This window comes from Meriones unguiculatus, chromosome 3, assembly GCF_030254825.1.
Source record: "Meriones unguiculatus strain TT.TT164.6M chromosome 3, Bangor_MerUng_6.1, whole genome shotgun sequence".
Classification (NCBI taxonomy): Eukaryota; Metazoa; Chordata; class Mammalia; order Rodentia; family Muridae; genus Meriones; species Meriones unguiculatus.
In genome coordinates this window covers 129,400,082-129,421,419 of record NC_083351.1, presented here as the reverse complement: position 1 = coordinate 129,421,419, position 21,338 = coordinate 129,400,082, and the positions used below count along the sequence as shown (strand labels likewise).

Here is a 21,338-nt window from a genome sequence, read left to right as displayed (position 1 = left end):
GCATGGAAACAGACTGATTGATCAATGGAATCAAATTGAAGACTCAGAAATAAACTCACATACCTATGGACACTTAAATTTTGACAAAGGAGCCAAAACCAAACAATAGAAAAAAGAAAGTATCTTCAACAAATGATGTTGGTCCAACTGGATGTCTACATGTAGAAAATGCAAACAGATCCATATCTATCACCCTGTACAAAAATTAAGTCCAAGTAGATGAAAGATATTAACATAAAACCAGAAACACTAAATCTATTAGAAAGGAAAGTGGGAACTAGACTTGAACTCATTGACACAATAAGTTCAAGAGACAGCTTCTTGAACAGAACACTAACATCTCAGATTCTAAGAGCAACAATATATGAATGAATAATAATAAATGAAATAATAAAATAAATAAATATAATAATGAAATAAATAAAAATAATAAATGAAACCTGATGAAACTGAAAATCTTCTGTAAGGTAAAAGACACTCTCAACAGAACAAAACACCAGCCTACAGATTGGGAAAATATCTTCACCAACCCTACATCTGACAAAGGGCTAATCTCCAAAATATATTAAAGAACTCAAGAAACTAAATACCAACAAACCAAATAATCCAATTTAAAAATGGATTAAACAGCTAAACAAAGAAATCTCATCAGAGAAATCTTGAAAGGCTGAGAAGCACATAAGGAAATGCTCAATGTCATTAGTCATCAGGGAAATGCAAATCAAAACACCTCAAGATTTTATCTTAACGCCTGTCAGAATGACTAAGATCAAAAACTTAAGTAACAACACATTCTAGCAAGAATGTGGGAAAAAGGGAACACTCCTCCATTGCTAGTAGGAGTGCAAACTTTTACAACCTCTCTAGAAATCAATCTCGTGCTACCTCAAGACTACTTCTATACTATACCACTTCTATGCTATACCACTTCTGAGCATGTACCCCCAAAATACTCCACCATACCACAAGGACATTTGTTCAACTATGTCCATAGTGACTTTATGCGTAATATCCATAAATTGGAAATAACCAGGTTCCCTTAACTGAAGAATGAATAAAATAAGATATGGTTTATTTAAACAATGGAATACAACTTAGCTATTAAAAAGAAGGAAATTATGAAAATTGCAGGCAAATGGATGGGACTAGAAGGGATCATCCTGAGTGAGGTAACCTAAACTCAGAAAGACACGCATCACTTATAAGCAGATATTAGATATATATTACAGGATAACTATGCCATTAATCATGATCCAAAGACGCTAAGTAACAAAGGTGGCTCAAGGGAGGCCCTCCTTGAATCTCACTCAGATAGAGAAATTGAAAAGGCAGTGGAAGAGAAAGTAGAGAAGGAACTGGACAGGAGAGGTTGTGGGGAGGGAAATGAGGACTAGGGGATCTGAAGTGGGGAAAGTGGGGAGGAGAGGTTTGAGGACCTGGAAAGAAAAGGAAAACCAAAGGCAGGGGCATCACTGAGACAAGCTGGAGACCTGTTACAGGGTAGGCTGTAGGAAGGATATGGTGATGTCTCTAACTAAGCTGCCTAAGCAGTAGTGGGGTACACAGGACTTGAGGAGGCCACCTTCGAGCCCTGCAGGAATGACAGTGGTGGGAGAGGAACACCAATCTACCTACAAAACCTTCAAACCAAAATTTACCCTATCTACAAGATAGGCAGAGCTAAAGATAGAACAGAGACTGATGGTATGACCAACCAATGCCTGCCTCAAACTGACACCTACCCCATGGCAGAGACCCAACCCCTGACACCATGTACTTTGCTATGTTTACAGACAGGAGCCTAACTTGACAGTTTTTTGAGAGCCCCATCCCCAAGCAGCTGAAGGAATAAAATGCTGAGATTCACAGCCAAGCATCAGCGAACCCAGGAGTCCTATGGAAGAGTGGGAGGGAAGAAAGAAGGACCAAGAGGGGGACAAGAAACCTGCAAAAAGACCAACAGAGTTAACCAACCTAGAGCCATGGGGCCTTACAGAGGTGGAAGCACCAACCAAAGACCTAGGCCCTATTAGTTACACATGTAACTAAACTTCATATGGGTTCTCTAACAGGAGGTTAGCATAACAGTCATCTGAGTGTCTTCACACAGCAGCTGATGAAAACAGATGCTGAGATCCACAGCCAAACGTTAGTCAGAGCTCAGCGAATCCTATAGAAGAGGGAAAGAAAGATTGAAAGAGCCACAGAGGTCAAAGACATCTCAAGAAAACCTAAAAAATCAACTAATCTGGACCTATAGGGGCTCACTGAGACTGAACCACCAACCAGAGAACATCCATGGGACAGTTCTAGGGGTCCACAAATATACAACAGATGTGTAGCTTTGTCTTCATGTGAGACCTCTCACAGCAAGAGCAGGGGCTTCCTTTGACTCTGTTGCTGGCTGTTTTGGATCCCTTTCCCCTACCTAGACAGCCTTGTCTAGCCTCAAATGAGGAATATGGGTCCAGTTTCACTTGATATACCAAGGTGGGATGATAATCATGAGAAGCCTTTCCTTCTCTGAGAAGAAAGAAATGGGGGCACAAGGTGAGGGGAGGGAAAAGGAGAGGCAGGGGCGGGAGGAGAGAAGGTGAGGTGAGAGGGAAGAACTGGGAGGAGAGGATGGAGGGGAGCTTCCTATTGGGGTGTAAAGTAAATAAATTAGTTACCAAATGAAAAAAAGCAAAAAGAAAAAAAAATCAGCAAATAAGCTAGTGAACCAATTTCTTTTCAGAACTGTTATCTAATTTAAGTTCTTCTGAGTTTTAAATTTTTTTTAATGTTTTGGTTGAGGTAGGAATGGTAGACTTCCAAGTCATAGAATTTTTATTTATTTTATCATTTTACTTATAAATGTTCTGCTATAGTTTTGGCATGATGTTTGAGTCTATATACACAATGGTTAGAAAAGAAAATAAATAAAAGAATAAACATATTCTATAAAATTAATATCCATCCCTATTGGTTTACTGACTTTATTAAATTTACCTTATATGTAAGTAAGTTGTGCTCTTGAGAGTCTGTGCAAAAGTGGGAGTTGGGTTTGCTACTTTCACAAAGGAAGATCGTTGTATTTGAAATGCTCCATCTGCGGCCTTGGAGAACAAAGATGGTTTCTAAGCTATCGTTATAAAACAAAAACCTCAGACTATAGTTGCATGATGAAATTTTTCTTTTTGAGAAGATCAGAAGGGACTCCTTACACCATGTCTAATCAAATAATGCGTAGAATCCTCGCCATCTGTTGAGACTGCTATAAAATGACTATGTCGTGTTTCTGGTCCTCAGCTGAGCACAGGCATATTTGAATGATCCCTGTGACCTCATTATCGCCTCAAAGATCCACTGGGATGAATTCAGTGTAAGAAATTCTGTTTTGATTTAGCGAGAATGAAATCTTTCGTGTCAGGAAACTCCAGTTTTCCTGAGTGATGTCATAGAGCAATGAAATTATGTAGGTCTCTAGTATAGCTTAGTTTGTGTACATGAAAGGGGACATTTACTAAGATGGCTGTTATGGTCCATGGCAAGGCAGTGAACTTTGAGTTGGATTCTACCTACCTCTAACCCATTCATTTCAAACATTACAGGTAAATAAAGGCAGAAGTAGAATACTCATAACTTCCCTCATGTATTTACTGTGAAATGCAATTTTACATTTTCTAAAAGAGAAGATTAGTGTAGTTAACAAATACATACATACTGCATGTGGAAAACCACATTCTTACTCACTTGAATTAGAGGTTCTTAGATTCCATAAAATACCAACTTCTTTGGGACCCACACCCTTCCACCTTGGACTCCCCATCCCCTATTCTCTCCAACTACTCTGGCAATGCCTGAAATATCAAAATCATTCTCTGTTTTCCTGAAACTGAGTGTTTTTGCCATAGGGTTAACACTTAATTTTGGCAAATCTTTGAGTCTTCTCCTATTCAGATTGATTCTTTTCTTGAAATCAAATCTAAAACAATTTATGAATAATTTAGATATATTACCATCGAAACAATTAGAAACACACGTAACGTGAAAAGGTCAATGGATATTTCAATTCAGTTCTTGTTTGTTTACTAAAGAAACCAGATGAGCATGCTGGTGTGCTGGTTATTTAGATACCTACACAGCATTGATTAATAGAGTGATGCAAGAATTTTCCAGAACTCTGTTTTATGCATTTAAATTCTTCCCCAACAATTTTATAACATTAATTTTAATCCAAGATTGTAAAAGTCATAAATAGTACTTATGTGAGCCAAATTAAGACATTGTTTTATCTTCCCTACCCATCATATTTACACAGCAGTATTTTTACTTACCTTCAGTTACTTGAATCTGAATGTTTACTGTGACAAATGCTTGAGTGTCTCTTATCCATACTGGCCTTTGCTCTGGTCTGTTTCTTTTCCAAGCCTGGAGGTTGTATTAAGCATTCTGAGAAGTGCCTTGTCCTAGTCTTTCAACACTGTACTCACTTTGGTAATTAGTATTGGCCTTTAGCACTCACTGCCTGTGGTTATAGGAACATTCACTGTTGTATTGTACTTGGACTGTCACCCACGCCTGTCTTTCCCTATTTCCCTGACAGGTCTTCGGATGCTCTTTCACAATGCAATGGGTCACTTTTGAAGACCTCTTCCTCTCACATAGGTCCTCTTCCTTCCTCCCTTCTTGCTGCTCCTGCTCCTCACTTATCTCACTTCTCTTCCGGCCTTCTTTCCTAGTATTCGCTATAGTCTGACCCTCTTGGCATCTTCTCCATATCTGACCAGCATTTCCCCTAATAAATCTCTTTCACATCTAATAACACTTTGGCATATTTCCTGGATGATCAAGACAAACTATTTGAAAAATTAGGTTTAACCTTCCTACTTTATTTCTTGTGAGTGCTAACTCTAGGATACAAATCTTACCTACAGTTCCTATACTTAAAGCAATCTGTAGTTCCTTTAATCCCCCATATCCTGTTTGCTAATTGATTTTTTCTTTCCAAAAGAAAAGCAAACATTATTATTCGGTAAATACTTCAATTTTATTTTTTATTTTATAAACTTTATAGTCCAGCATCCAGCTTCCTTCTGGCTTTGAAAAGTTCAGACATTGGAATTTCAGAAAACTAAAGCAAACAAATAAAACAAAAATCTCTCACTTTTTTTTCCCCACAAACCCTGCTGCTTAACTTTGTTTCTACACTAACTGTTCAGCAGCAGTCCATTCAGAAACACAGTATATCCCTCTGAGCTGTGTTCTCCCTCCTTCTGTGAGCAGTAAGACAAGAAACAAACTCTCACTAATACTTTTGGCGGAAGAACTACGAAAGCACTGTGGGTAAAGAAAACAGCTTAAAAGGAACGGAAAACAGCATATTATTTAGAAACCACTGCATTGTCATCTAAAATATCAGCCAACATAAAACCTTTTTCTATTCCGATTTAGATGTCTTCTACTTCTGAAGGCTTATGACCCATTGTTGGGGTCAGACCATTCTGTGCTAGGTATGATGAAATTGTGTGTGTGTGTGTGTGTGTGTGTGTGTGTGTGTGTGAGAGAGAGAGAGAGAGAGAGAGAGAGAGAGAGAGAGAGAGGACTGTCATTAAAAAAATTAAAATTTCTCCTGTGGTCTGTGAAGTATCAAAATTGAAAAGTGAATTCCTTTCTCAAAAGAAAATTTTGGTATTAGAATTAGCTCCATGTACAAGCCAGAAAAACTCTGAGGGGAGTATGGTACACAGCGAGAGTTTCAACAGTATTCTGCCCTTCTTCCCTATCATTGGCTTGGTTTTCTTCCAATTGTGTGTGTGAGGTGGGGGGCAGTGGAACTTGGCAAGAACCTATATCATGAAGGGAATAAATAACTTATCAAAGATAAATGGTCAGGAGGTCTCCGGAAGCCAGAGGGAAATCATAGACTGGTGCCCTGGTCCAGACATCAAGGTCACCTGGCAGTTACTCTCCTCTCAGGATAAGGCCCCAATTTGAGCAGTAATATTTTTTACTCCTTATCTGTGAAAAGCAGGTACTGCACCTTACAGGCCAGAAGCTCTCTGCTCCTGAACGGACCCTTAATTGGGGTAAGGAAGAGGAGTAAGAACCCCAGGGGAAGGAGATGAATATTAACTCCAGACCCAGGCCCTGGCAGATGACATCAGAGAGCCTAACATAGTTTTTTTTTATATATTTTTTAATTTATTTATATTTTTATAAATTAGAGTATATTCACTTTGTATCCCAGCCTTAGCCTCCTCCCTCTTTTCCTCCCAATCCCACCCTACCTCCCTCACCTCCTCCCATGCCCCTCCCCAAATCCACTGAGAGTGGAGGTCCTCCTCTCCTTCCATCTGACCCTAGTCTATCAGGTCTCATCAGGAATGGCTGCATTGGCTTCCTCTGTGGCCTGGTAAGGTTGCTCCCCTCTCAGTGGGAGGTGATCAAAGAGCCAGCCACAGAGTTCATGTCAGAGACAGCCCCTGTTCTCCTTACTAGGATACCTACTTGGACACTGAGTTGCCATGGGCTATATGCATTCTAGGTTATCCCCATGCATAGTCCTTGGTTGGAGTATCAGTATCAGAAAAGACCCCTGGGCCCAGATTTCGTGGTTCTGCTCCTCTCCTTGTGGACTTCCTGTCCCCTACAGGTCTTCCTATTTCTCCCTTTCTTCATAAGATTCCCTACACTCTGCCCAAAGTTTGGCTATGAGTCTCAGCATCTGCTTTGATACCCTGCCGAGTAAAGTCTTTCAGAGGCCCTCTGTGGTAGGCTCCTGTCCTGTTACCTGTTTTCTCTCTTTCTACCTATGTCCATCCCTTTTGCCTTTCTGCATGAGGATTGATCATCTTACCCAGGGTCCTCCTTCTTTCTTAGCTTCTTTAGGTGTATATTTATCCTATACTATATGTCTAATATCCACTTATAAGTGAATATATACCATGTGTGTCTTTCTGCTTCTGGGATACCTCACTCAGGATGATCTTTTCTAGATCCCACCATTTGCCTGCAAATTTCATGATGTCCTTGTTTTTAATTGCTGAATAGTATTCCATTGAGTGAATATACCACAATTTCTGTATCCATTCCTCAGTTGAGGGACATGTGGACTATTCCCAGATTCTGGCTATAATAAATAAAGTGGCTTTGAACATGGTCAAGCAAATGTCCTTGTTGTATACTTGAAAATGTTTTGGATATATGCCTAGGAGTGCTATAGCTGGATCATGAGGAAGCACTATTCCTAATTGTCTGAGAAAGTGCCAGATTGATTTCCCAAGTGGTTGTACAAGTTTACATTCCCACCAGCAATGGAAGAGGGTCCCCCTTTCTCCACATCCTCTCCAGCATGTGTTGTCACGTGAGTTTTTGATCTTAGCCATTTCAATGAGAGTAAGGTGAAATTTCAGGGTCATTTTGATTTGCATTTCCCTGACAACTGGTGGATGTTGATCATTTTTTTAAGTGTTTCTCTGCCATTCAATACTCCCCTATTGAGAATTCTCTGTTTAGTTCTGTACCCCATTTTTTAATTGAGTTACTTTATTTATTTATTTATTGTTTTTTGCTGTTTAAGTTCTTGGATTCTTTATGTATTCTGGATAGCCAAAAATATACAATGGAAAAAAGACAGTATCTTCAACAAATGGATGTCTACATGTAGAAAAATGGATGCCAAAACAATTCTTCATAGATCTTGAGAGAAAAATTATCAACTTTATATGGAGAACAAAAAACTCAGGATTTCCAAAACAATCCTGTACAACAACAGATCATCTGGAGGCATCTACATCCCTAATCTTGAGCTGTACTACAGAGCAATAGTAATAAAAACAGCATGGTATTGGCATAGAAATAGAATAGTGGATCAATGGAACCGAATAGAAAACCCAAAATTAAACCCACATACCTGCCAATATTTGATTTTTGACAAAGAAGCCAAAACCATTCAGTGGAAAAAAGACAGCATCTTCAACAAATGGTGCTGGTCCAACTGGATGTCTACATGCAGAAAAATGAAAATAGATCCATCCTTATCACCCTGTACAAAACTAAAGTCCAAGTGGATCAAAGATCTCAACATAAAACCAGATACACTAAATCAGTTAGAAGAAAAACTGGGTAAGACATTGGAACTCATTGGCACAGAAGACAACTTCCTGAACAGAACACTAACAGCACAGGCTCTAAGAGCAACAATCGATAAATGGGACCTCATGAAGCTGAAATTTTCTGTAAAGTAAAGGACACTGGCATCAAAACAAAACAAATGCCTACAGACTGGGAAAGGATCTTCACCAACCCTATATTTGACAGAAGGCTGATATCCAGAATATATAAAGAGCTAAAGAAGTTAAAAAGCAGCAAATCCAGCAATCCCGATTAAAAACTGGAGTACAGAGCTAAACAGAGAATTCTCAGTAGAGGAATACATAATGGTAGAGAAACACTTAAAAAAATGCTCAACATCCTTAGCCATCAGAGAGATGCAAATCAAAACGACCCTGAGATTCTACCTGACACCCACCAAAATGGCTAACATCAAAAACTCAAGTGACAACACATGCTGAAGATGTTGTGGAAAAAGGGGAACCCTCCTCCACTGCTGGTGGGAATGTAAACTTGTACAACCACTTTGGAAGTCAATCTGGCGCTTGCTTAGACAATTAGGAATAGTGCTTCCTCAAGATTCAGCTATACCACTCCTAGGCATATAGCCAAAAGATGCTCAAGTACACAACAAGGACATTTGCTCAACCATGTTCGTATCTGCTTTATTTGTTATAGTCAGAAGCTGGAAACAACAGATATGTCCCTCAGTTGAGGAATGGATACAGAAATTGTGGTACATTTACACAATGGAATACTACTCAGAAATTAAAAACAAGGAAATCATGAAATTTTCAGGCAAATGGTGGGACCTAGAAATGATCATCCTGAGTGAGGTATCCCAGAAGCAGAAAGACACACATGGTATATACTCACTTATATAGACCTATAAGTTAGGATAAACATACTGAAATCTATACACCTAAAGAAGATAAACAAGAAAGAGGACCCAGGATACGATGATCAATCCTCACTTAGAAAGATAAATGGGTTGTTTCCTGTTTTCTTCTTCTTCTGATGTCCATCCTCTTTGCCTTTCCGGATGGGGATTGGACATTTTAGTTAGGGTCCTCTCTCTTGCTTAGTTTCTTTAGATGCACAGGTTTTAGTGGGTTTGTCCTATGTTGTATGTCTATATGAGTGAGTATATACCATGTGTGTCTTTTTGCTTTTGGGACAACTCACTCAGGATGATCCTTTTCAGATCCCACCATTTACCTGCAAATTTCATGATTTCCTTATTTTTTTATTGCTGAATAATATTCCATTGTATAGATGTACCACAATTTCTGCAGAATTAATGCTCAACTAAAAGGAAGCTTGATGGTGGTCAATCAGAGGATTGACCTCTTGCAGGAGCAAATTGATACCCTATGGCAAATCACTCAACCTGGCTGTCAATGAAAGTATGCTGGACTTTGTGTCACTAGCATACAACATGAGAATTTTTCCTGTGCTGCAAATCTGTCTAAACAATTGTCGAGCCATATTTTAGGTAATTGGACTGGAGAATTCGATACTACGATGGAGCAGCTGAGAGTGGCCATTGTCACAGTAAATTCTACCAGAGTGGATGCAGGACTAGCCACAGGATTATCAACATGGATTGCTGCAGCCATGAATCATCTGAAGGAATGGGCGGGCATGGGAGTGTTAGCAGGCCTTCTGGTGTTGGTCTCCTTGGTTTGCCTGTGGTATATATGCAAGATTAAAGTCTCACAACAGTGTGATGCAGCCATGATCATTCAGGCCTTTACAGCCATTGAAGCAGGACATTCTCCCCAAGCATGGTTGGATACCATAAAAAGCTAAAATGATACGCTCAGGATGCGAGGCTAAGCACTGCACTCAGAGTCAGCAGCTTTCGACCCAGAGAAAAGCATGTCTGATTGCATGCGGGTTGATGCCCCAGGTCCCGCCTCTGAGAAAAAGGTATCAGACGGGTCTGATGCTCTTTGGGTGGATGACACCTAAATGAACATCAGTACAAAGTCCCAATTTATTTCTAATATCAGAGATCAGACCTCTACTCTTGCCTGATGCGTCTAAAACAAAAAGGGGGAACTGTAGAGAGCTGCGGAATGCTATGCCTTAAAGATGGAGCTGGTTTCCGCCTTCCACCTTCCCGTTGGTGAGTGCTCTCTGTCAGGAACAATTCCACATTTGGCTAAGGCTGAGGATCTGGCTTGCTTCCAGGTATGTGGACCTATCTGCATTGCCCCCGTGGCACGCCTAGGTTGGCTACCCAGAGGCTATTTAAGCTGTGGGCTGGCTTTCCCCAGGGTCAGATGATTGTTCAAGGTTCCTGAATAAACTGCATTGAAAAAAAAATAATTATATAAAAACTAAATTGGCCATTTGTCTTTGAGAAGCCCACACCCAAGGATCTCAGTGAATCTGCCTTCCTTTTTTCTAAACAGCTCTTTTCTCCATGTGTAAGCCTGGCTTGCAGGGAATCAAAAAATAAAGGGGGGGGGGGGGAGTTAACATGACCTGGAGAGGACAGGAGTTCCACAAGGACCAAATATATCTGGGATATATATATATATATATATATATATATATATATATATATATATATATATATATATACAGGGATCTTTTATGAGACTGTTTCTCCAAACAAGGACCATGTATGGATGCAACCTAGAGTTTCTGCTCAGATGTAGCCCTTGGTAGCTCAGTATCCAAGTGGGTACCCTAATAAGGGGAACAGGGACTATTTCTGACATGAACTCAATGGTGTGCTCTTTGACCTCACCTCCCCCCCCCCCCCAGGGAGAAACAGCCCTGCTAGGCCACAGAGGAAGACTTTGCAGCCAGTCCTGAAGACACCTGATAATCCAGTATCAGATGGAAGGGGAGGATATTCTCCCCTCTCAGTGGACTTGGAAAGGGGCAGGGAGGAGATTAGGGTAGGAGGGTGGGATTGGGAGGGAGGGAGGGAGTGGGATACAACAGGGATACAAAGTTAACAAACTGTAACTAATATTAAAAAAATAAAAATTATATATAAAAATAAATAAATAAAAAGAAAAAATAAAAAGCTTACACTTTCAAAAACTTTGGTCATCTTGATGTAATGCTGAGATGAGTTGGGTTGGGGGACTCCCTTTTCTGAGGAGTAGGCAAGAGAAAATGGGAAGAGGCAAGGTGAGTAAGACAGAGAGAAGAAGAGAGGGAGAGGGGGCTGTGGTTGGGATTCAAAGTGAATAAATAATAGTAAAAAATTATAGCTTGATAGCTGGTGCCTTTTTTACTACAGAAATCATGAAATTTGGAAGAATCCCTTGATTTAGAACAACTTTTTTTCAATTCCAGGAAAGGAAGTGATGGTTTTTGTGCTGAGAAGGCATGCACCAAGAGTGCAAAGAAGAGATTTGGGGATTAGATGTTAGTCTCTGGTCCCTGGTCCCATCCTCTTAGCCTGTTTTGTACTTAGTAGTAACCCTCTCCTCACCAAAAATGTCTCTGGATGCTACCAAATGTCCCCTAAAGGGCAAAACCACCTCAGAAAAGAATCCATTGTCTTCACAGTAAATTAGAATTAGTTCTGTTATTCCCTTCCCCATGGTAGAATCATGATATCACACAAGGAGAGAGACATAAAAAATGTAGGGATCACACCAAAGAGAACAAGACAGAACAGGCAGCTTTCTCTGTCATCATTTTGTTTCTCAACTTAGTCTTCATTCAGTTTTTATGTTTCTACAAGAATTAAAAGACAACAGAAAACGTTAACAACCAAAAAAAAAAAAAATCCTTCATGACAAATCTAACCAGTTCAGTCACCTCCCATGTGAACCCATCCAAATACACAAAAAGGAGAATTTCCACAAACAGCAGGACAAAAAAAAAAAAAAAAATGGAGCACCTAATTCTAGTAGCCTGAGGTTAGTCAGGTTTCTGAGAAGGGAGTATGCAAGCCACTTTCACTGAAAGTGCTCATAATTGAGCTACTGGAAAATGGTGTAATAATCTGAAGCAAAGCCTGGACCAAAGCAAAGTGCTGGACCAACCAGCACTTCAAGCCCAGGAGGTGCATACAAGTGTCCTTGGCAGAAAAGAGTAAAATGAAGCTTATTTACTAATTCATTTGGGGGAAAAAACAACCCTATATACCACAAATATACTGATGACAAAAGAAAGCATGCAGGGTGAAGAATATTGTCCCAAACATTCACAAGTGTGCACAAGAGCTGAAATCTGCAATTTGATACCCAAACAAGAAAGACCAAATCACTGTGTGTTTGGGACATGCTAGAAGTAGAAATAGTCTCCATTCTCTCTGCCTCTGAGACCATGGTGGTAAATGTAATCAGGTGAGGTCGCATCTGGAATTTTGAATTTTTACTTTGGCTTATTTCAAGTCTCAATAGACATAAATTATTTGACAAGCATGTAAGAGTAAGCAGTTCTGATGTGGGTGAGACATGATACTTCTAAGTTTCTCCTGGTGTCAAAAGAGAGAGTACAGTGCTATAAAACTCCTAGTAGAGGCTATTTTGTAGTAAAATCTTTTTTATAAATACCTTCTGTTCTCAAAAATGCAAAATCCATTGACAGTGCACTACTGTGATCTGCAGCAGATCTGGAAAGGAAGCATGTTGTTGATTTGGTTTCCTCCTCTTGGGATACCAGAACTGCGGGAGAAAGGATTCCAAATATCCCCAAGAGCTTATGTGATCTTAGGTTTGAGAGATCTTTGGGGAACACATCTGTAGTGTCTAAACCCCACCATCTCCAAAGTTTATCTCACTGATAAAATTCAAGGAGAGAAGAAAATCACCCCTGGATTGGTTGAATGCCAGTAGCAACAAATGAAAGATTTCTTCAGGGTGCCCCCCCCCACCAGAAACAGATGTGAAAAAGTTTGGGGAGCATGCAGGTGACCTCACAGGCTAGGAAGACAGAGAAGCCAGTGTGTGGAGAAAGCATATGAGCAAGCAGGTTGTTATTCTGTGAGCAACTGAGGCTTTGTGTATTTGAGAATCTAATACAAATAATAGATGGTCTGACCACATGTGACAGGCCAAAAAGCTAGGATAACGTCAGCCTTACTTGATTACTACCTGCTCTTGGAAATTTAAATGACCCTATCAACCAGCCCCAATGGGGGTGGAAAGGAAGCTGTATGAGTCTGTTCTGTGTTGGCAGGAATAATGAGTATAAAGGGAATATGAGTGATGATCACTGTAGCATGTCTCATGATAGTAACAGTTACCACCCATGACTCATGAAGCTGAAGGTAAATACTTATCCAAAACCCTAAAGAAGTAAAATAACAGACTGTTTTACATCCTCAGACCAGGGGAGGCAGGAGTCAGAAGCTTTTTGGCACACAAAGATACAGATACAAAAATTCATCTCATTCCAGTCTCATCTCATTCTTCATATTTAATGTGGTCTAATATAAATCATTTCAAAACACAGCAGGTCATCATCTCTGTGGTTCCTGTTTTTCACTCAGCACACAATGAAGAGATTTTTATTAAGTTGGTGGAGCCATCAACCATCAAGACTTGGCTCACTTTATGTATTTCATTCTTCAACAGTCAGTTGAGTACTAATCTTAAGTGGGCACAGAAGGAGAACATAAGAGTGGATAGTTTATATATTTTAAAAAAAGAGTGGATAATTAACAATATAAGAGAAAAACAGCATGAATCTAACTCAAAATTCACAATTTGTGAAGATTATTACTCTGGCATATGCTTTCACTTGGGACCAAATTGAAGGGTGGGAAATTTCAAAATTGCCCAACGTGTTTTCTTATTTGTAATTGGGAAGAAGTTTTGTTTTTTTGTTTTGTTTTGTTTTTTTCTTTTCTTTTTTTCCCCACTTAACGTGCCAGTTGTATGTGTTGCTGGGTTGCAATCACCAAGTAAAATAATTAAGGTAATGTTTGGAGCCTTCATGATTTTCCATCCAGACTTATCAACCTTACTAGTTTAGGGAAAGACGCACATGAATTACTCTGAATTACTTACATTATATTAATTATATTGAATTACTTTTTAATCTATTCAGCTAAGACTTTAAATAAAGGAGGCCCATTAAAGACAGCTTATCCAAGACTTTTCATGCAATAGAATATCCGTGATATACTATGATTTTGTGTTGCCATACACACATACACATACAGAGACACAGGCCAAAAAGCTAGGATATTAACATCAGCTTTACTTGATTACTACTTCCTGGGAGTGGATGAAGAAGCATGATGTCTCCAGACAATGTTTTAATTTTTTACTATGTGGTTGAAACTCAGCAACACACACAATGGGGCCCTAAATGAGAAAAGAAACAAAAGAAAACACAACAAGAAGGTAGACCCCTTTTGCAATTTATATATACATATATATATTACATATAATACATATAATTTGCTTTTACATTCCATTTTTTATATAATAGCCTTGAAAGCCTTGGATGATCTAAAGCTCTAAGAGTGTCACTTATCTGCTAATGATCTACCTGATGGCAGACACTCCATTGGTAGCTTTAGAATGACGTCTGGTCAGGGGAATGAGTAAGGCACGAACAGAGGGTTGGAATGTTCTGTCAAACCCACAAGTCTCTGAGGACGGGAACTCTGTTCAAGCTTGAGCTGATTACCAGTTGACTGTAATTAAATAAATATGCCTAACTATACTGAATTTTGATTTATGAAAGTGGAAAGGAGTGGATTTTTGAGAAGGGGGTGTCCTGAGAGCTGTACACACAGGGGTTCCTGGAATGTGGTGCTCCTGGAAAAACATGGAAGCCTTGCAGCCCTTTCCACACCCTTTGCCATGAGCATCTCTTCCATCTGCCCGTGTCCTTTGAGAAAGCCATTACAGTGAAAAATAAGTGTTTTTCTGATTTCTGGGACCACTCCAGTAAATTTATTCTACCTAAGCAGAGTGGCCAGGAACAAGAAGAAGTTGGAAGCCCACACTTGTGACTGGTATATAAACTAGGGGGTAAGGATTGATTGCTGAGCCCTGAACTTGTGGGGTGTGCTGATAGCTCTAAGTAGAAAGTATAGAACTAAACTGAATTAGGGGACACACAGCTGCTGTCCACTGATGGGGAGAAAGCTGCACATGTGTTTGGTATCCAGGTCACACTTGTGGTCTACAGTTTGAAAGCTCAATAGGACTAAACAAAATGTTTTATTTTTCTACACCGTTACTTTGCAGATACACCCTTTGGACAAGAATTGCTTATGAAAGAAATGGTTCATGTACAGGTACAATGATTGTTGTATTAGCAATAACTTTGGAGACAAATTGATGTTTTCTTCTTTGGTGTGCACTGAGACAATAGGAATGGCTCCCTCAAACTGTGAAGTGTGTCTGTACAAGCCCACTACTGTCTTCCTCTGGACATTAACGAGGAAACCCATGCATGTAGATGAATCTGTCCAAGATTATGTTCGGATTTATTGTTTACAGATCAACACAGAAAAGTGGACAGGAACTCTGAAGATCGTGATTAGATAATGGCTACTATGTATTTGATTAATAAGTAAATAAACAACCAGAAAATATTTAAGTCCCTTGTTTTAATTTAGAAACAAATGGAAATATTATTAACCAGAAGTTGGCAAGTTATTCCTTATGTGCTAGATCCAACCTACCATCTGGTTTTGGAAGTAAAGATTTTGGAATGTGAGCTGGATTGCTTTACATATTATTTATGGTGGCTTTTATATAACAGTGGCAGGATTTGAGTAATCATGGCAGACACTAATGGTCTCTAAGTCTAAAATGTTTACTATTTGTCCTTTTACACACATAAACACACACACAGTTACCTTGATTTTTAGACATGTGACTTGTATATTTTTTTTTTTGTCCTTTTAATTTTTTGGTACAAAGTGTGCTTGATGCTCAGCTAAATAGGACACAGATGTTGGCCTTGTTGTCATGTACATATGTTCACATTCCCTCATGATGATCACTCCAGCTTCGTTTTTCCTATAAATAAATGCTATTAGCCCCAAGAGATAGTGGTGGGACAAAATCTAGCATTGTTAGGGAATCATGGTGATTATACAATTTGAAGTACTGCTTTGGCAGATGAGGGAAATGAGACCCAGGTATGTTGAAAAGTTTGCCCACATGTACCCAGCTCAGGTCACTGGAAGGACACTATTTTTTTTTCTAATGAAAATTCCAGAAAACCCCTTCTGGGCAAAACTAAGTCGTATTAACTTTGTCCTATAACTGTCATGCTGAGTAAATTCAGTTACTAAGCAGTCCTCAAATTCCAATATGTGTCAATACTGTAGGACTGGCTGAAAGCAGAATTGATGGACTTAATGCTTCTTTTCCCCAGTGTTGTTGATACAGTTAATCTAGAGTGACGCTCAGGAAGCTGTGATTCTAATAAGCTTTCCAATCGATGATGATGCTGGCTCACAGACAACACTTAAAAGTCTCCTTGAATAAAACTATGCATAATTCATTCTTGCCCCTCTTATGTGTAGGTACTTTAAAGCCAGATCAGTCGTTAGCTACTTATCATTTATCAGTATGATAATCAATAAAGACTTTATATCAATCTTCATCAATTCCACAAAATATCAGTTCAGTAAAAGAAAAAGAACACATACAGACAAGTCTTGGGTACCACAGGTGAAGGCAGCAAAGGGAGATAATACAGAAAGTTTTCATTCCATGAATGTAACAGCAACAGACTGCAGAAGGCAGGGGTGTTATCCGGGCGTGGTGGTGCACACCTGTAATCCCAGCACTTGGGAAGGCAGAGGCAGGCAGATCTCTGTGAGGCAAGTCTGGTCTACAAAGAGAGTTCAGGACAGCCAAGGCTACACAGAGAGACCCTGTTTTGAAAAAGAAAAATGAAAAGAGAGAGGTCAGAGTGAGGTAAGAAGGGAAAGGCCCTATAAATCCAGGTGCTTAGATATTCTCAGCATTTCTAGATGCATGATTCATCAGGCACTGAGCTACAGAATTGAAGCTTTACAAGTTCATCCGATGCTATCTTCTCCCCTCATGAAAATCTGAATTAATTCATTCAGGTCCATGCAAACATTTATGACAGAAAAAGTTGTATTAAAAAACTCAGTTGGCTTTGTGTCCATACATTCACAAAATGCTGCTCCTGGGCAGAAATTTCTTTTACAACTTAAAAAAACAAAACTATATTAATCTATTAAGCATATCATAAAACAAACCAGAAGTAAGACAAAGAAAATGCTAAGCTGCGTTGTTTCTTAATGAATTAAGAAAACTAAGAGAATAGAAGTTTATTTTTCCTGGATGCTTTGTAATTTAAGTTGTTTTGCCTTTTTCTTGGGAGAAAAGTGGATGTCTCAACTCAAAAGATAAAATTTGAAGTGGGAAGTGGTGAGCCAATGTAATTCACACCCCACCCTCTCACCAATCATCACTAAACATGATTGAAGTGGTTTTTCCTGCAAGAATAACAGCCCTAAAAATTCAAGATTTGGAAAATTTAAACCTGATGTTTTTCATATCTTCCAGTTCTCCTCTGCCTGTTGCAACACTTGATTTTTTCTTTTCTTCTTCTGTGTCTGTGCTCATGGATTGCTGGCTCTCTGGCCCTCTAGTTTCTCTGGCTATCTGGGTAGGGGGCCTGGTAGGACATATCTGATACTGAGCTCACCCTCCCCTTTGTCTCCCAACCCCAGTTAGTCACTCCCTCTCTTGCATGTGTTCTGCCTGTTACTGGATGTTCTTAGCCTGTCAAAGTTGTCATCATTCTCCATTCACACAGCTTCAAACTTCATGGTGAACCCTGCCAACTTCTTTTTGTTCCTCAAATCTACCCTGTTCCCAGTTCTTGCAATTCCCCTTTATAATGGCTTTTCCATCCTTCTCTTGTCCTGCACTATCTTCCCACCTACACCCCTCTACCCACTCTCAACCCTTCCCAGTTCCTAATGATTCAGAGCACATCCATACATAGAGACTTGGAATTTCCCCCAACAACACCTATGTCTCCTGCCTCTTAGCTGAATAAACTAATTTAATTTCCAAAGTCATGAGCATCAATTATATAATTTCATGTCCAAAATGTTAATATTAACAATCAACCATAAGTTGTTAGAATAAAATGAGCACAAACTGCTTAGTGTGATGACACTCGATAAGCGCCTCCCCAAATAGAGTGACCATCTAAGATATCACTTGAGTGGCCACAGCCACAAGAAAGACATTTTGAGTGTTGGGGTGAACCTGAAGACCTTTTCACAGTCCATTAGTACCATAAAGGTGCCTCACTCCAGTGACAGCGGAGTGTAAGGCAACCTAAGGATGCAACGCTCAACAAGGAGATGAGGGAGGGCTATGAGAAGATCTTCACAACACACTTCTAGGACAACTTTCATCCAGTCAAGTGGGACCTCAGTGATCTGGAATGCAAGGCATCAGAGAGCCACCCTTTTCACAACACTGAGCAATTGAGTCCGGATCCTGTGCAGGACAAAACTCTGCTCCATAGCCAACTTCTGCACTCATAAAAATGGACCAACAAACTACAGTACCATGCAGGCCTAGCAACAAGGCTTTTAAACCAACAGTCCTTAAAGAGCTATGCAAAACAGATGAGCCTGTCTGCCAAGCATTCACTGAAGGCTCAGCCTACCACTCTGGTGCTACCGCCTCAAATATGTAAATGACATGATCAGCCACATTGACAGGATGTTTCCGGAAATGTCTGTCCACTTATCCAGAACCAATAGGACTTCAGCAGTGCTTCTGATGACCTTGAGAAAGGTGTTCAAAGCAATCGTCATCATGAGAAGCCTCTTCATTGATTGCACAATAGTGAAAGGGTAAAAAGAGAAAGTCGACCCAGTAGATGGTAAGCAGCTATCAACAATTGCAGAAGGTCACAGACCACATAAGTGCCTGGCTCCTCAGTTAGCTATACCAGATTCACGAAGTTGTGGTTATGGTCCTTCAAGACTTGGTTGAGAAGTTACATAAAGCTGTTTCAGGGACCTGCCAATGCTACATGCAGAATATTTCTGCAAGAGGGTTTTCCCCCTAATGTAGAGAGAATTTTGAACCCTGGAAGCCTCCCACAGAACCTGTCCGCAGTGATCCCAGCCCAACCACTGTCCTGCCATAGCCTCAGGACATTCCCAGATTGGCTCTGTCTATTCAGATATATGTAGGGCATTCTTTTTCTGCTCAGAAATGTCACCTGTCAGCAGTGCATCCTGGGAGGATGGTCTGTTCTCTTGAGCCTACTGGAATGAACCCTTTATTTGTGTGATGGGATTGTTTAATTGGTTTTTGTAAACAATAAACCTTTTGTACCATGAAAAAAAAAAAGGATTTATTTTCGGGGTGGTTTCTATAAAGCATCAAGTATAATATATCATGTATATGTTTATCTTACATTAATAATATACAGTATTTTATCTCAAGTCATTACTTTAAGTGTCTCAAAATCTGAATCCATCTTGCTTCTGAGAATTAAAATTTGGACCTTTTGGTGCGGGTCAGTATATCCTGTCACTGTTCAAAGAGGAAATGACTGTGAATCATCTGTATATCTCCATACTTTTGGTGGGTGATTCAAGAGGACAAAGCTTCAATACTTATTATTTAACATTCACAGCAGTCGTGTTTGCAGCAAGCGGCCTTGAAGGGTTAGACAGTGATTACAAGGCAAAACACTAATGCTGGTTTCTATTTGCTAAATAGTGATAATCTCTCAAGAGCTCTGATCCTTTGCCGTGAAACAAAATCTTTGCCTGTGTGGCAACTACTTGAACTCCATAGGGACAAGGAGAATTAACACAAATGTGTGGATTGCTCTACTGTGAGTAATAAATTTCCCTTCCTCTAACACAGAAATCTTGTGTCTTTTGGTGAAGCCATAAACAGTAGGATATTTGTGCCTCCATTCCTTCCAGTTTCCATGTCTCATCTCTTGAGACATAATTCTTCCTTTGTTGTAAATAAGAGAGTTGCTTGAGAGGTAAATAAAAACTCTATGCTGATATGTAAAACATAAGTATCTCTTGCATATCCTATTTGTTTTAGCACTTTATATAACCAGAAAACTACTCGTAAGTATGCATATATAAATATAAATACATACATATATGTGTATATATGTATACATAAATGTATGTGTGTGAATATATGTATATACACACACACACACAAACACACACACCCACATGTCTCAAGAAGTTTTTATGAGCCTCAGGAAATTCAAGATTCATAATTGTTCTCCCTAAGGTCATATGATCAACAGTGACTGTTGGGGAGAGGAGAACCTCCAACCTGTCAAACTGCCTGCAATTTATGTAGAGATGTCCAGGATGCAGCTTTACATAGGTTTACATGCAGCCATTACATAGGTTGAGGTGAGCTTTCAGTGTTGAAGCTGCCTTTGTGTCCTCCATGTTTCTGGAAGTAAGCCCAGTAAATTCATTGGTTTACTGAGTCGGAGTTTGAACTTATTAGGTTGGTCTTTCATTGATGCCCATTCTGGATGAATACACTTCTCTTAACATGTCTCAAAAAATACAGTAAGAAGAATGGCATTCATGAGGCATCTGCTTCTAATAAACAATAAAGCTGAGAGAGAAAAAGAGAGAGCAAGAACATAAGCACTTACAAGAGAGAAAGGGAGGCGAGAGAATTAGACAATATAGACTCTCTCAAGGACTAGTCCCCTAACTAGGGACAAAGCAGCTAGCCTTGAACTCATGTACTCACAAGCTACACTAAATAGACACAGCATGTTGTGTTTATATATTTAAGAATACATATGAATGTATATCAATATATAATTGATATATATCAATAATAATTTAAAAAGAGACCATTAAAAAGGAGAGAGTCAAGAAATGCATGGGAAGACTTGAAAGGAGGGACCGTGGAAGGGGCTAGAGGGAGGACAAGGAAGGAAGAAAGTGATGTAATTATAATTTTCTTCCTTTTAATTATTTATTTATTTATTATTTATTTAATTATACTTTATTTGCTTTGTGTCCCAGATGCAGCCCCCTCTGCCATCCCCTCCCAAACCTACCATCTCTCCCTCTTCTTCTATGTCCCTTCCCCAGTCCAATGATAGGGGAGGTCCTCCTCCCCTTCCATCTGACCCTAGCCAATCAAGTCTCATCAGGACTGGCTTCTTTGTCTTCCTCTGTGGCCTGGCAAAGCTGCTCCCCCTTAAGGTGGAGATAATCAAAGAGCCAGCCACTGAATTTATGTCAGAGATGGTCCCTGTTCCAATTATTG

General features: G+C 39.5%; 1 pseudogene; it reads left to right on the top strand.

Annotated features, from left to right (window-relative positions):
- The first annotated feature begins 16,127 nt into the window (after nt 1-16,127).
- On the top strand, nt 16,128-19,175 carry LOC110562383 (mediator of RNA polymerase II transcription subunit 27-like; annotated as a pseudogene).
- The last annotated feature ends 2,163 nt before the right edge of the window (nt 19,176-21,338 follow it).